Below are 14,986 nucleotides of genomic sequence, written 5' to 3'. Positions count from 1 at the left end.
TCCACCAAGCACCCAGGCCTGAATAAAACAATATCTCTCCTGACCGTGTGGAATTGGTTGCTTGCACGCCGGGCACGAATCCGCTTTTCGGACAACAGTTTTTGGCGACCCAGATGGGACTGCTGTGAAGCCTTGCCCGGATCGACTTGCCGGCTCTCGGTGGGGAGACCCTGCTCTCTGGACTCCAGCGTGCACCGAGCTTTTGATCGGGGACTCCGTGAGTATCCTCCCCAACCAGAGCAGGTGAGCGACTCAACGGTGCAACGCTAAGGTGAATGAGATATTGTTCTGGGGTATAAAATTGTGCATGCATTTGGTAAGGAATTGTGGCCACAGGTAAAGAGGTATATTCATATGCGTTTGACAGTGACGACTGGAGTATATGAAATTGTGGCGCCAAAGGTAAAAAGGGTATATTCATATGCGTTTGACAGTGACGACTGGAGTATATGAAATCATGGTTAAGAACGTTCTTTTTGGGCAAAAATATGGGAACTCAACAGTCTAAAGTAACACCTTGCTCTCCCCTTGGATGCATCATAAAACATTGGGGAAAATTTGGGGGAGATCCTTTGAGAAAGGAGAAATTAATTGAGTATTGTACTAGATGGTGGCCAATGTATAAATTAGAAGATGAGGAAAAATGGCCAGAATTGGGAACTGCAATATAATACTATCTTGCAACTTATGTTATTTTGTAGATGACAGGGTGTCGTGGTTTAATCTGGCAGGCAGCCAAATACCACGAAGCCGCTCACTCACTCCCCCCGCCCCCCCAGTGGGACGGGGAGAGAATCGGAAGGGTAGGAGTGAGAAAAACTCATGGGTTGAGATAAAGACAGTTTAATAGAACAGAAGAGGGAAAATAATAATAATAATAATGATAGAATATACAAAATGAGTGATGCACAATGCAATTGCTCACCACCCGCGCTGACCGATAACCAAGTAGCGATCGGTACTTCCTGGATCACGCCTACCCTTCATATACTGAGCATGACGTCACATGGTATGGAATACCCCATTAGCCCGCTGGGCTGGCTGTCCTGATTATGTTCCCTCCCACCTTGTGTACCTAGCTCAGTCAGTAGGCACGGAAGCTGTCCTTGGACTAGGAGGGCACTTAGCAACAACTGAAAACATCAGTGTGTTATCAACATTCTCCTCATACTAAATCCAAAACACAGCACTAGGAAGAAATTTAACCCTATCCCAGCCAAAACCAGGACACAGGGCAAATGGGATGAGGTCCCTTATGTGGACTTGTTCTTTACCTTGAGAAATGATCATGAAATTCGGAAGAAATGTAAACTTGTAGACTCAGATTCTAATGTGATGATGATGATGATGGAGGACAAGGAACCAAAAGCGCATTGTTGTTCTGCTTGTAGTCTAGGAAAACGCTGTTTAAAACTAGGAGAAGAGGAAGAAGATATACAGATGTTGGTGGCACCAAGTAAAACTGAAAGTTTTGAAACTGGAGCAAGGGGAAGTAATACGTTTAGTCCAATAGCTGGCAGAACTGGGACCCAACAGGGGTCTGTTTTATTACCACCCCTTCGTCAGGCTGTGGGCCCAAGGGGGGAACCAGTATTTGTGAAAGTACCTTTTACGACTTCTGATTTAATGAACTGGAAAGAACTAGCAGGGTCATATAGAGAAAATCCTGAAAAGGTGTATAGATCCTTTTGGATGATTATTGAAAATCATAATCCAGATTGGCAAGATATCCAAATTCTTTTAAATAATTTGTTTACTCCTGAAGAGATGAGTGTGGTATTGGAAAAAGCCAATATGGAAAATGAAAGAATAAATGCAAGAGAAGGTCCTGCTCATTTTATGCCGATTCAAGACCCAAATTGGAATCCTAACAGTAATGATGGGAAATTGATGATAAAACAGTATCAGCAATTGATTTTATATGGGGTGAAAAATGGAATATCCCGTCCAAAGAATTTAGCAAAACTAACCCAGATAATTCAAGGGAAAACAGAAGATCCGTCTACCTTTTATGAACGCTTATGTGAGGCGGCCACAAAATGGACGGATTTAGACCCTGAAAGTGATGAGAACAGGGCAATATTTACTACTGCCCCTGATATTCGCAAAAAATTGCAGAAAGTGGATGGCATTACAGGGATGACTATATCACAGTTGATTGAGATTGCCTATAAAGTATATAATAACAGAGAAGAAGAAGAAAAGAAAAATCAGGAGAAAGAAAAAGTAAAAGACAGGAAGCAGAAAGCTGCTATTCTAGCAGCTGCCTTTGTGAATGCCCAAGGATCTGCTGGAGGTAGGGGAAGAAGATATTTGAGAGGTAGAGGTAGAGGATACTTGAGGGGCAGAGGTAGAGGATGTGGAAATATATTTAGACAGTTTACTCGGTTAGGGATCAATCAATGTGCTGCATGTAAGAAACAAGGACACTGGAAAAATGAGTGTCCAGAGAATAAGAAAGTTGCTGTGATTCGGCCACAGCAAATTCCACCTGAAGCTGATCTGCTTATGATGGGAGGGGATTCTGAATGATGGGGACCGGGGGTAGAAAATGATATTTTCCCAGCTGAGCCCCTGGTTCCAGTAAAGCTGGGAAATGAAGTAGTTGATTTTTTAGTGGACACTGGAGCAAAATATTCTGTTATAAATACATGTAAAGGACCAATGAGTAAATTTAATGTATCTATTGTTGGGGTCACAGGAAAGAAAGAGGTAAGGCCTTTTTTGAAACCTTTAAAATGTAAAATTGGAGGAAAAACATTGATGCATGAATTTATATATACCGGAATGCACCATGCCTCTCTTAGGACGGGATTTATTGAATACATTGGGAGCACAAATTAACTTTAAAGAAAGGAAGAATCCAAGTTCATTTTCCTGAAGCTAATGCCTGGCAAGCCCAAGTTTATTTATTACAGACAAACACAGAAGAATCTGAAGAAATACCAGAAGAAATTAAAGATGCAGTTTACCCTTTTGTTTGGGCGACAGAGAAACCAGGAAGAGCGAAAAATGTGGAACCGGTAAAAGCTGAATTGAAAACAGGAGTTCAACCGGTAAGAAAGAAACAATATCCTATTAGTATAGAAGCCAGAAAAGGTTTGGAACAATAATAAATAATTTTCTCAAATATGGACTTTTAAGGGAATGTCAATCTGATTACTCCTATCCTTCCAGTGAAAAAGCCACATAACCAAGGATATAGGTTGGTTCAAGATTCAAGAGCAATAAGTCAATTAGTGGTGGACATTCATCCACTAGTCCCTAATCCATATACGCTGCTAACAACTATCAATGAATCAAATGCACATTTCTCAGTTTTAGATTTGAAAGATGCTTTCTTTTGTATAGCTCTGGAGGAAAACAGTCAAAAGATTTTTGCCTTTGAGTGGGAAGATCCGTCGACTGGGAGGAGGACTCAGCTCTGCTGGACTGTGCTGCCACAAGGGTTTAAAAATAGCCCAACCATCTTTGGAGCAGCCCTGACCAAGGAATTGGAACAGTGGTCCGGTAAGGAAGATCAAATCACCCTCCTTCAGTATGTTGATGACACCCTATTGGGAGCAGATACTACTGAGATCTGCAAAGAGAAGACTGTTAGCCTCCTAAACTTTTTGGGAATGGCTGGGTACAGGGTGTCAGAGAAGAAAGCACAAATTGCAAAACAAACTGTAATTTATTTGGGATTTGAGATTTCCCAAGGACAACGAAGATTGGGAAATGATAGAAAAGAGGCCATTTGCAAGATGGCACCCCCTCAATCTACAATATCAAGCTCTGTTAGTGGAACAAGATGACATCATTTTGAAGTAAGTGCAATTTTAAATCCTGCTTCTTTAATGCCAAGTGAAAAAGAGAGTGATCCTAACCATGATTGTTTACAAGTTATCAAACAGGTATATGCCAGCAGGCCAGACCTGAAAGATGTCCCTCTCCAGACTCCGGATGAAGAATTATTTACTGATGGAAGCAGCTTTGTTGTAAAAGGAGAAAGGAGGGCTGGCTATGCCGTGGTAACTTTAACCGAAGATCGAGAAGTAAAAGCATTACCTCCAAATACATCTGCCCAGAAGGCAGAAATCATAGCCCTGACAAGAGCTTTAAATTTGGCTAAAGGTAAAGGAATTAATAGTTATACAGACTCTAAATATGCTTTTGGAGTTGTTCATGCCCATGGAGCGATATGGAAAGAGCGAGGACTTTTGTCTGCCAGTGGCTCACCTATAAAGTATGGAACAGAGATTTTAAATTTATTGGAAGCAGTACAAAAAAAACCCAAAGAAGTTGCTGTGATTCATTGTAAATCACATCAAAGAGGAAACTCAAAAGTGATACAAGGAAATTGAAAGGCAGATGAAGCTGCCAAGCGTGTGGCACTAAATACCACACCCCAAATTATAACGAAAAAGAAAATAAGTTGCCTGAGCTATTACAGTGCAGAAAGAATGATGAAGGATGATGGATGACTTCACATGGACAATGTATAGTAACTCCCGAAATCATGAAGAAATTGATGGTCACAACCCATGCTGAGACACATATGGGAGCAGAAGCAATGGTCGAATCAGTAAAACGATATGCAATAGGGACTAAAATGTTATTGATTGCTAAAAGTGTGAGTAACAAATGTGAGATTTGTCTTAGGAACAATCCGAAAATACAAATCCGACCCCCTCCTGGAGAGGTAAGGAAAGGCATAACTCCCGGTGAGTACTGAGTATGTATGAGAAGCATGGATATAAACAGAAAGGTGACTAGACCAGGTGTGCTTGATTTGTGGCAAGTCCACCAAGCACCCAGGCCTGAATAAAACAATATCTCTCCTGAGCGTGTGGAACTGGTTACTTGCATGGCAGGCACGAATCCGCTTTTCGGACAACAGGACCACACCTATCTCTGTTTTAAGATATTTGCGGAATTTGGTCCATCCAAGAGGTAACATCCCTCCCCTCCTTCTCCCTGCCTTGTTACCAAGACAAGGTTCTCAGGAGGTAAGTTCCTAGTGTTGTCCGAAAAGCGGATTCGTGCCCGAAAAACTGTTGTCCGAAAAGCGGATTCGTGCCCGGCGTGCAAGTAACCAATTCCACACGCTCAGGAGAGGTATTGTTTTATTCAGGCCTGGGTGCTCGGTGGACTTGCCACAAATCAAGCACACCTGGTCTAGTCACCTTTCTGTTTATATCCATGCTTCTCATACATATTTTAAATTTCTCTTTTACATATTCATTACATTTCCGAGAACTAATTATAATATTACATCATCCTAGACACATGCGCACTAAAGCCTTTAGGGTCTCCTTGAGGGTCTCGGGTGGTCTCTGGTGGTCGGCAGGGTAGTGAACTCTTCATGCACTTATTTCCTCTTTACCTTATAGGGTCGCAATTTGTCCCTGAGCCATGCTTGGACCACGTTTGTTTATAGTTTCCATAGCTAAAATTAATTATCACTACCTCTAAAACACACAGCTTATAATTAATTACTACTCCACACAGTTACAAACACACACCTGTTAGTTATCTAACTTCTAAGCAACAAATCTTCATTGTTTAAAATTACAGAAGCGAGCAATATAGAATCCACAACAAACTAAACTATCTATCACCATAGTGTTCTTAAATTAAAACACATACATCTTGATCTCCTCCAATCAAACACCCACTCACTAGCTTCATCGTTCTGGTTTCTTATTAACTGGTTTTTAACCCAGTTCTGGGCGAGGGCTTTACACAGGACAAGAACACACTGAGGATTAATGTTGATTATGATTAACATTAACACTAGTTTTTTCAGAATTTTGGATAAGCCCCTCTGAGTTCATCAAATACAGAAGGGGACTTGGTTGTGAAGAAAAACATGTCCAGAACCTGAATTCTTAGCCTGCCAAGGACTGTTGAGGGGTTGATACTATCTCTAATTATTGCATTCTGGCAGAGTGAGTCCCTGGGCTGCGTGAGTCACAGGTGTTCCTGTACTACAAATAATGGTGATACATATTAGTAACTAAAATCCCTGGAATACTCTAGAATTCCCAGTATAGACACCCCTGAGAAAGGGGTTAATTAATTTTGTGGTTGTCATGGGTGCATTGAATGTTTTACACTTGAGAAGCCACATGACTGTGAATGAGAAACAAATGGAGGTCTCAGATAACAACAATGTAAGGAAAACAGTGGAGTGCCTGTGAAGTGTTTGGTATGCATCCTAAAAGAGGCATAATAAAGCAGTTCAGAGAAGTGAAAATTCCTGTTTTGTTCCAGAATAGTCTTCTATCTGTTCTGCTCTAGAACAAGAAGAGAGAAGTGATTTCTTTGCAGAAGCAAACTGAAGGACCATTCTGGGAAGGTCTTCTTGAAATGGGCTGGAAAAAAAAGATGCGCTCTCCCCCACCCCAGGAAGATAGTGTTCTGTGGGAGCAAGGGTCAGAATCTCTCTAGCAGTAAGCAAAGGACATTTTATAATACAGTAACGTGAATATACATAATAAGTAAATAATAAGAATAGTTGGCTTGTATATTTTGCTACCAAGGCTTTGCAAGAAGTCTTCTCTTCCTTATAGGTAGACCTCAGATTCTTCTTGGTGGTCATGAGAGAAGGGGTTAAGGGAATTTTAGTAGTTGAATGATAGATAGTAGTTAAAGGATTGAATCAGCAGATAAAGTTTGATACTTTGTTAACTATTGTGTGTAAATTAACTGTGGCTCCTCACAAGGACAGTTCCTGATAAGAACTAAGAACTTGCCTTAAGAAACCAGCTAAAACCAACCCTACGGTTTGGGCAAGAGCCAAGGAACTGAGCCTGCGCAAGAACAGAAGGTTACTAGCGGTGACAGAGGAAGCACTAACCTTCACCCCCACGACCCCCGACGACCACCACCAGGAGGCAATGCGCAAGCGCAGATGGGAGGGGCTCATGGAAATAATGTCTTGGAACTCATTTTAATACGAAGCAGGGACAGGTCATGCATATGTATAGGCGTATTGCGAAACTTTATGTATATGTAACACTTTGCTGTATATATTTATGGTGAATACCGCGTTGGCGCGCGCACGACTTTGGTGGGACTACCCCCCGTGCTGCCCAGCGCTGAATAAACATACCTACTTTACAATCTTATAGATTGTGGAGTCTGTTTTCCGCAAGTCAGTCAGTCCAATGAGGAAAGGTGCCTTCTTCCCCTGTCCTGGGCAGATAATGATATTTCTTACTGTACTGCTCTGTATTGGTGGAATTTGTTCTCCTGTCACATTGTTGAGCAGAAAAAGAGGTCTATTTGTTTTAAGCAGTAGAAGTTAAAACAGAATCTGTATGGCTGACTTTTGTTTAGGGAGCAGAAACAGCATAAAGGAGTCTTTGTACTCTGTGGCTTAGAGATAAGATGGATTGTTGTCAATTTTAACCATTAAAACAATTAAAGTTTTCTGGGAAGGAAGTTAAAATTTCCTTTAGGAAAAATATTTGTGCAAAAATGACTGGCCCAAGTAGAATTTGTTTGTACATGTTTGTAGCGCGTGATTACCCTTGAGGCCTGAATCTTTCTTGTCAGGCTGTTCTCTTCTGACACCCTGTCACTACAACAACAATGAGCTAAATACAACTTTAATTGCAAATATGTATTTGCACCTTTGCCCATGTCCTGGTTTTGGCTGGGATGGAGTTGATTTTCTTCCTATTAACTGGTATAGTGCTGTGTTTTGGATGTAGTGTGAGAATAATGTTGATGACACGCTGATGTTTTCAGTTGCTGCTAGGTATTGTTTACGCTAGTCAAGGACTTTTCATCTTCCCATGCCCTGCCAGATGTGCAGGGGGCTGGGAGGGAGCGTGGCCAGGACGGCTGGCCCAGCTGGCCAATAGGCTATTCCATACCATATGACGTCATGCTCAGCATATAAGGCTGGGTGAAGAAGAAGGAGGGGGGCGTTCGGAGTGATGGCGTTTGTCTTCCCAAGTAACCGTTACGCGTGATGGAGCCCTGCTTTCCTGGTGTCCTGGTTCCAGCTGGGACAGGGTTAACTTTCTTCCCAGTAGCCTGGGGGGTGTGCTGTGTTTTGGGTTCGGTGTGAAAGGAGCGTTGATGGCCCATTGATGCTTTGGCTGTTGCTGGGTGATGCTTGCACCGGGAGGGGGGAGCACAGCCGGGGTGGTGGACCCAGCTGGCCAATGGGGTATTCTATACCATGTGACATCATGCTCAGTATAAAAACCAGGTGTGTGGGGGGGCTCGCCCCCGTTCGTGACACGCGGTCGGCGGTCGGTGAGCGGTTCTGTTGTGCATTGCCTGCTTTGTGTATTCTGTTATTGTTGTTGTTCTCACCGTTATTATTACTGTTCTACTTAGTTTTATTTCAATTATTAAACTGTTTTTATCTCAACCCGGGAGCTTTCCTACTTGTGCCCTCCAAATTCTCTCCCCCATCCCACCGGGGGGGGGGTGATCGAGCGGCTGCGTGGCGTTTATTTTTGCTGGCTGGGGTTAAACCACGACAGTCCTTTTTGGCGCCCAACGTGGGGCACGAAGGGTTGAGATAACGACAGATTATTTAGAACATATTAAGGAATTTATATCTGGTAACATATTCGTTTGTTCTGCACCATGCTCTTGTTTTTACTGTACCTGTTAAAAATTGGAGTTGGGTTTTGTAGTCTGTTGTGCTCTGCCGTGATTAATGATGTTTTGCCTGGGAGATTTGTTACTAAAACGCTGGCATTGGGGGTTATTTGGTATTTGGGATTCGTAATGAAGCCGTTTCTGCATTTCGGGTACCACCTCATGGAGACCATTAGCAATTATACCTTTTCCTCCGAGAGATTTTTTATGGAGGAAATAGAGAATGGCACCCTCACTACCTTCATCTCCTTTGTTAAAATAACTTGCCAGTACCTTGAACATCCCTGGGTAGTTAAGATATATCTCTTGGTACTCCTTGGGAATATTGTTGTGGTTTTCTCCAAGGTTAGTAAGCAATTTAAGAATGTCATCCAGAGATCTGCCCCAAGGTTGGATAGTTATGAGTGGCAGGGCGAGTGGGATAGCATGGGCAAATGCCTAGGGCGATGGGCACCCCCAGTGTTCTGGAACTTTACCCCTGAACAAGTGAAGAACCCTGAAAAATTAGTAGAATATTTGGAAGAAGTATGCTGTCACCCTGGCCATTCTAGGGAGACACAAATCACCACAATGTGCTGGGGCCTGGCCCACGCCTACCGAGCCCTATTTAACACCACTCAGAACCCCCAAGGGGAAGGAAACGTCTCTGCAGCTGATGACAAAGCAACAGGCCCTGCGGCTACCCCACCCCCCACGGCAAGCACAGCGGCTCCCTCACCCCCCAGGGCAAGCACAGCAGCTACTCCGCCCCCTGCGACAGAGAACCAACCCCTGCCGGTATCAGTCGCCCCTATACAAAAAAGAAAATGCACAAGAAAATCAGCTCGTCTAGTAAGGGATGAAGATGAACCAGGGCCATCACGAGAACAGGAGGAGGAGGAGGCAGAACCCGTAAATGAGATGGTGACCACCCGATCCCTATCTCTGGGTGAGCTGCGAGATATGCGAAAAGACTTCAGCCGTCGTCCAGGGGAGCACATTGTCACCTGGCTGCTCCGATGCTGGGATAACGGCGCCAGTAGCCTGGAATTAGAGGGTAGGGAAGCCAAGCAGCTGGGATCCCTTTCTAGGGAAGGGGGCATTGACAAAGCAATTGGACAAGGGGCACAAGTCCTCAGCCTCTGGAGGCGACTCCTGTCAGGTGTGAAGGAAAGGTATCCCTTCAAGGAAGATGTTATATGCCACCCAGGCAAGTGGACCACCATGGAGAGAGGTATCCAGTACCTGAGAGAATTAGCCGTGCTGGAAGTGATTTATGATGACCTGAACAACGAGCAGTTATCCAAAGACCCAGATGAGGTCAAATGCACCCGACCCATGTGGCGGAAGTTTGTACGGAGCGCACCAGCGTCACATGCAAACTCATTGGCAGTAATGACCTGGAGAGATGGAGAGGAACAAACAGTGGATGAACTGGCTGGCCAACTCCGGCAATATGAAGAAAGTCTCTCTTCCTCCCTACGGGCCTGTGTCTCTGCTGTGGAGAAACTGTCTCAGGAGGTCCAGCAAATCAAAGAGGATATGTCCTGCTTCCCCCCTGCACGGGCCAGCGTCTCAGCCATTAGGAGCAAACGTCCCTCTGCTCAAGAGAGGAGACATCGTGGGTACACACCCCGGGGCACCCTGTGGTTTTACCTGCGTGACCACGGAGAGGACAGGAGGAAGTGGGATGGAAAACCTACCTCAGTCCTACAGGCACGGGTACATGAGTTGCAAGGGAAAACAACCACACAAGGGGGTTCTTCCAGGAAAACCGCTGCTCCGATCTCCAGTGAGTTCCCCAGACAGAGTAGAAGGGCTGATTCCACTTCCGACCTTAACAAAGGGACTTCTGACTCATACTTACAAGAAGTAGATAGCGAATATGATGACCAGGACTAGAGGGGCCCTGCCTCCAGCCAGGTGGAGGAAAGGGACAACCGGGTTTACTGGACTGTGTGGATTCGATGGCCTGGCACATCAGATCCACAAGAATATAAGGCTCTCGTAGACACCGGTGCGCAGTGTACCCTGATGCCATCAGGCTATAAAGGGGCAGAACCCATTTGTATTTCTGGAGTGACAGGGGGATCCCAAGAGTTAACTGTATTGGAGGCCGAAGTGAGCCTAACCGGGAAGGAGTGGCAGAAGCACCCCATTGTGACTGGCCCAGAAGCTCCGTGCATCCTTGGCATAGACTACCTCAGGAGAGGGTATTTTAAGGACCCAAAAGGGTACCGGTGGGCTTTTGGTATAGCTGCCCTGGAGACGGAGGAAATTAAACAGCTGTCCACCTTGCCCGGTCTTTCAGAGGATCCTTCTGTTGTGGGGTTGTTAAAGGTCCAAGAACAACAGGTGCCGATTGCTACCACAACAGTGCACCGGCGGCAATACCGCACCAACCGAGACTCCTTGATCCCCATCCATGTGCTGATTCGTCGACTGGAGAGCCAAGGAGTGATCAGCAAGACTCGCTCACCCTTTAACAGTCCCATATGGCCAGTGCGAAAGTCCAATGGAGAGTGGAGGCTAACAGTAGACTACCGTGGCCTGAACGAAGTGACGCCACCACTGAGTGCTGCCGTGCCGGACATGCTGGAACTTCAATACGAACTGGAGTCAAAGGCAGCCAAGTGGTACGCCACCATTGATATCGCTAATGCATTCTTCTCCATCCCTTTGGCGGCAGAGTGCAGGCCACAGTTTGCTTTCACTTGGAGGGGTGTCCAGTACACCTGGAACCGACTGCCCCAGGGGTGGAAACACAGCCCTACCATTTGCCATGGACTGATCCACACCGCACTGGAACAGGGTGAGGCTCCAGAACACCTGCAATACATTGATGACATCATCGTATGGGGCAACACAGCAGAGGAAGTTTTCAAGAAAGGGGAGAGAATAGTCCAAATCCTTCTGAAGGCCGGCTTTGCAATAAAACGAAGTAAGGTCAAGGGACCTGCACAGGAGATCCAGTTTTTAGGAATAAAATGGCAAGATGGACGTCGTCAGATCCCAACAGATGTGATCAATAAAATAACAGCCATGTCTCCACCAACTAACAAAAAGGAAACGCAAGCTTTCTTAGGCGTTGTGGGCTTTTGGAGAATGCATATTCCAAATTACAGTCAGATCGTAAGCCCTCTCTATCACGTGACCAGGAAGAAGAACGACTTCAGATGGGGCCCTGAGCAACGACAAGCATTTGAGCAAATTAAACAGGAGATAGTTCAGGCAGTAGCCCTTGGGCCAGTCCGGGCAGGACAAGATGTGAAGAATGTGCTCTACACCGCAGCCGGGGAGAATGGCCCTACCTGGAGCCTCTGGCAGAAAGCACCAGGGGAGACTCGAGGTCGACCCTTAGGGTTCTGGAGTCGGGGATACAGAGGATCCGAGGCCCGCTACACTCCAACTGAGAAGGAGATATTGGCAGCATATGAAGGGGTTCAAGCTGCTTCGGAAGTGGTTGGCACTGAAGCACAGCTCCTCCTGGCACCCCGACTGCCGGTGCTGGGCTGGATGTTCAAAGGGAGCGTCCCCTCTACACATCATGCAACTGATGCTACGTGGAGTAAGTGGGTCGCGCTGATCACACAACGGGCCCGAATAGGAAACCCCAGTCGCCCAGGAATCTTGGAGGTGATCACGAACTGGCCAGAAGGCAAAGATTTTGGAATATCCCCAGAGGAGGAGGTGACGCGTGCTGAAGAGGCCCCACCATATAACAAACTACCAGAAAACGAGAAGCAATATGCCCTGTTCACGGATGGGTCCTGTCGCCTTGTGGGAAAACATCGGAGACGGAAGGCTGCGGTATGGAGTCCTATACGCCAAGTTGCAGAAACTGCTGAAGGAGAAGGTGAATCGAGTCAGTTTGCAGAGGTGAAAGCCATCCAGCTGGCCTTGGGCATTGCCGAACGAGAAAAATGGCCAGTACTTTATCTCTATACTGACTCATGGATGGTGGCGAATGCCCTGTGGGGGTGGTTGCAGCAGTGGAAGCAGAACAACTGGCAGCGCAGAGGTAAACCCATCTGGGCTGCCGCATTGTGGCAAGATATTGCTGCCCAGGTAGAGAACCTGACTGTAAAAGTACGTCACGTAGATGCTCACGTACCCAAGAGTCGGGCCAGTGAAGAGCACCAAAACAACCAGCAGGTGGATCAGGCTGCCAAGATCGAAGTAGCTCAGGTAGATCTGGACTGGCAACATAAAGGTGAATTATTTATAGCTCGGTGGGCCCATGACACTTCAGGCCACCAAGGGAGAGATGCAACATATAGATGGGCTCGTGATCGAGGGGTGGACTTAACCATGGACACTATTGCACAGGTTATCCACGAATGTGAAACATGCGCTGCAATCAAGCAAGCCAAACGAGTAAAGCCTCTTTGGTATGGAGGACGATGGTTGAAGTATAAATATGGGGAGGCCTGGCAGATTGATTATATCACGCTCCCACAAACCCGACAGGGCAAGCGCTATGTGCTCACCATGGTGGAAGTAACCACCGGCTGGCTGGAAACATACCCTGTGCCCCATGCCACTGCCCAGAACACCATCCTGGGCCTTGAAAAGCAAGTCCTGTGGCGACATGGCACCCCAGAAAGAATTGAGTCAGACAACGGGACTCACTTCCGAAACGCCGTCATAGACACCTGGGCCAAAGAGCACGGCATTGAGTGGGTCTATCACATCCCCTACCATGCACCAGCCTCCGGGAAAATTGAACGATACAACGGGCTGTTGAAGACAACACTGAGGGCAATGGGTGGTGGGACATTCAAGCATTGGGACACACATTTAGCAAAGGCCACCTGGTTAGTGAACACTAGGGGATCTGTCACTCGAGCTGGCCCTGCCCAATCCAAACCCTTACGTGCTGTAGAGGGGGATAAAGTCCCTGTCGTGCATATGAGAAATATGCTGGGGAAGACAGTCTGGGTTGCTCCTGCCTCTGGCAAGGGAAAACCCATCCGTGGGATTGCTTTTGCTCAGGGACCTGGGTGCACTTGGTGGGTGATGAGAAAGGATGGGGAAGTCCGGTGTGTACCTCAGGGGGATTTAATTTTGGGTGAAAATAGCCAATGAACTGAATTGTACGATGTTAGTTATTACATAGTACTGTATGTCATCACTTTTATGGTTACCATATGCCATATTAACAGTATTACAGTAAGAATCACCCAGATTAATTTAGGATGAACGCCGATGAAACTGAGCAAGGTGCAACAATGATAGAACCAGACGAGCGCCCAGAACTGGCCTCCGCATGCAAGAGCCCGACACCACACACCATCTCTCCTGCCCTGCAAGACTGTTACGACAGGTGGAACCCGAAGTCATGGACTAAATGAACTCAACGGACGTTTTAGAGGGATGGCCCATGGACTAAGGGAATGATATCTCTGTGTGCGTATATATCAAAAGGCAGGGAAAAGGAGCGGTGACTAATTGGAATGTATGGGAAAATGTGAGACGTGGGCATGATGTAGATGGTATAGAATAAGGGGTGGATATTTTCCTGGTTCCAGCTGGGACAGGGTTAACTTTCTTCCCAGTAGCTTGGGGGGGTGTGCTGTGTTTTGGGTTCGGTGTGAAAGGAGCGTTGATGGCCCATTGATGCTTTGGCTGTTGCTGGGTGATGCTTGCACCGGGAGGGGGGAGCACAGCCGGGGTGGTGGACCCAGCTGGCCAATGGGGTATTCTATACCATGTGACATCATGCTCAGTATAAAAACCAGGTGTGTGGGGGGGCTCGCCCCCGTTCGTGACACGCGGTCGGCGGTCGGTGAGCGGTTCTGTTGTGCATTGCCTGCTTTGTGTATTCTGTTATTGTTGTTGTTCTCACTGTTATTATTACTGTTCTACTTAGTTTTATTTCAATTATTAAACTGTTTTTATCTCAACCCGGGAGCTTTCCTACTTGTGCCCTCCCAATTCTCTCCCCCATCCCACCGGGGGGGGGGTGATCGAGCGGCTGCGTGGCGTTTATTTTTGCTGGCTGGGGTTAAACCACGACACCTGGCGATGGCTGAACACCTGCCTGCCGATGGGAAGTGGTGAATGAATTCCTTGTTTTGCTTTGCTTGCGTGCGCAGCTTTTGCTTTCCCTATTAAACTGTCTTTAATCTCAACCCACTAGTTTTTCTCACTTTTACCCTTCTGATTCTCTCCCCCATCCCACCTGGCGGGGGGGGTGAGCGAGCGGCTGCGTGGTATTTGGCTGCTGCCAGGTTAAACCATGACAGCCCACAACTATTTTTCCCTGCCGGTTTGATATCCCTAACTGTGATGTGCATCTCATTTGTTTATAGGTTAAAAGTGAAGTGCACCTTTGGAGTTGTGAAAGTTACAGCATACCAAATGCGTGTTTAAATCTGCTGAGATGATTATCTGT

The 14,986-nt window shown here is 46.2% G+C and overlaps 1 long non-coding RNA gene across 1 annotated transcript in view; it reads left to right on the top strand.

Annotated features, from left to right (window-relative positions):
- Nucleotides 1-6,210: 6,210 nt before the first annotated feature.
- Nucleotides 6,211-14,986, top strand: part of LOC142074791 (uncharacterized) — a 244,618-nt gene continuing 235,842 nt past the window's right edge. Inside the window, exon 1 of the long non-coding RNA XR_012670706.1 lies at nt 6,211-7,025. This is a non-coding gene — a long non-coding RNA (uncharacterized LOC142074791). The remainder of the gene's footprint in view (nt 7,026-14,986) is intronic.

The sequence above is a fragment of the Calonectris borealis genome, chromosome W (genome assembly GCF_964195595.1).
Source record: "Calonectris borealis chromosome W, bCalBor7.hap1.2, whole genome shotgun sequence".
NCBI lineage: Eukaryota > Metazoa > Chordata > Aves > Procellariiformes > Procellariidae > Calonectris > Calonectris borealis.
Note: the sequence above shows the minus strand (reverse complement) of the source record. Positions and strands in the feature narration are given on the sequence as shown.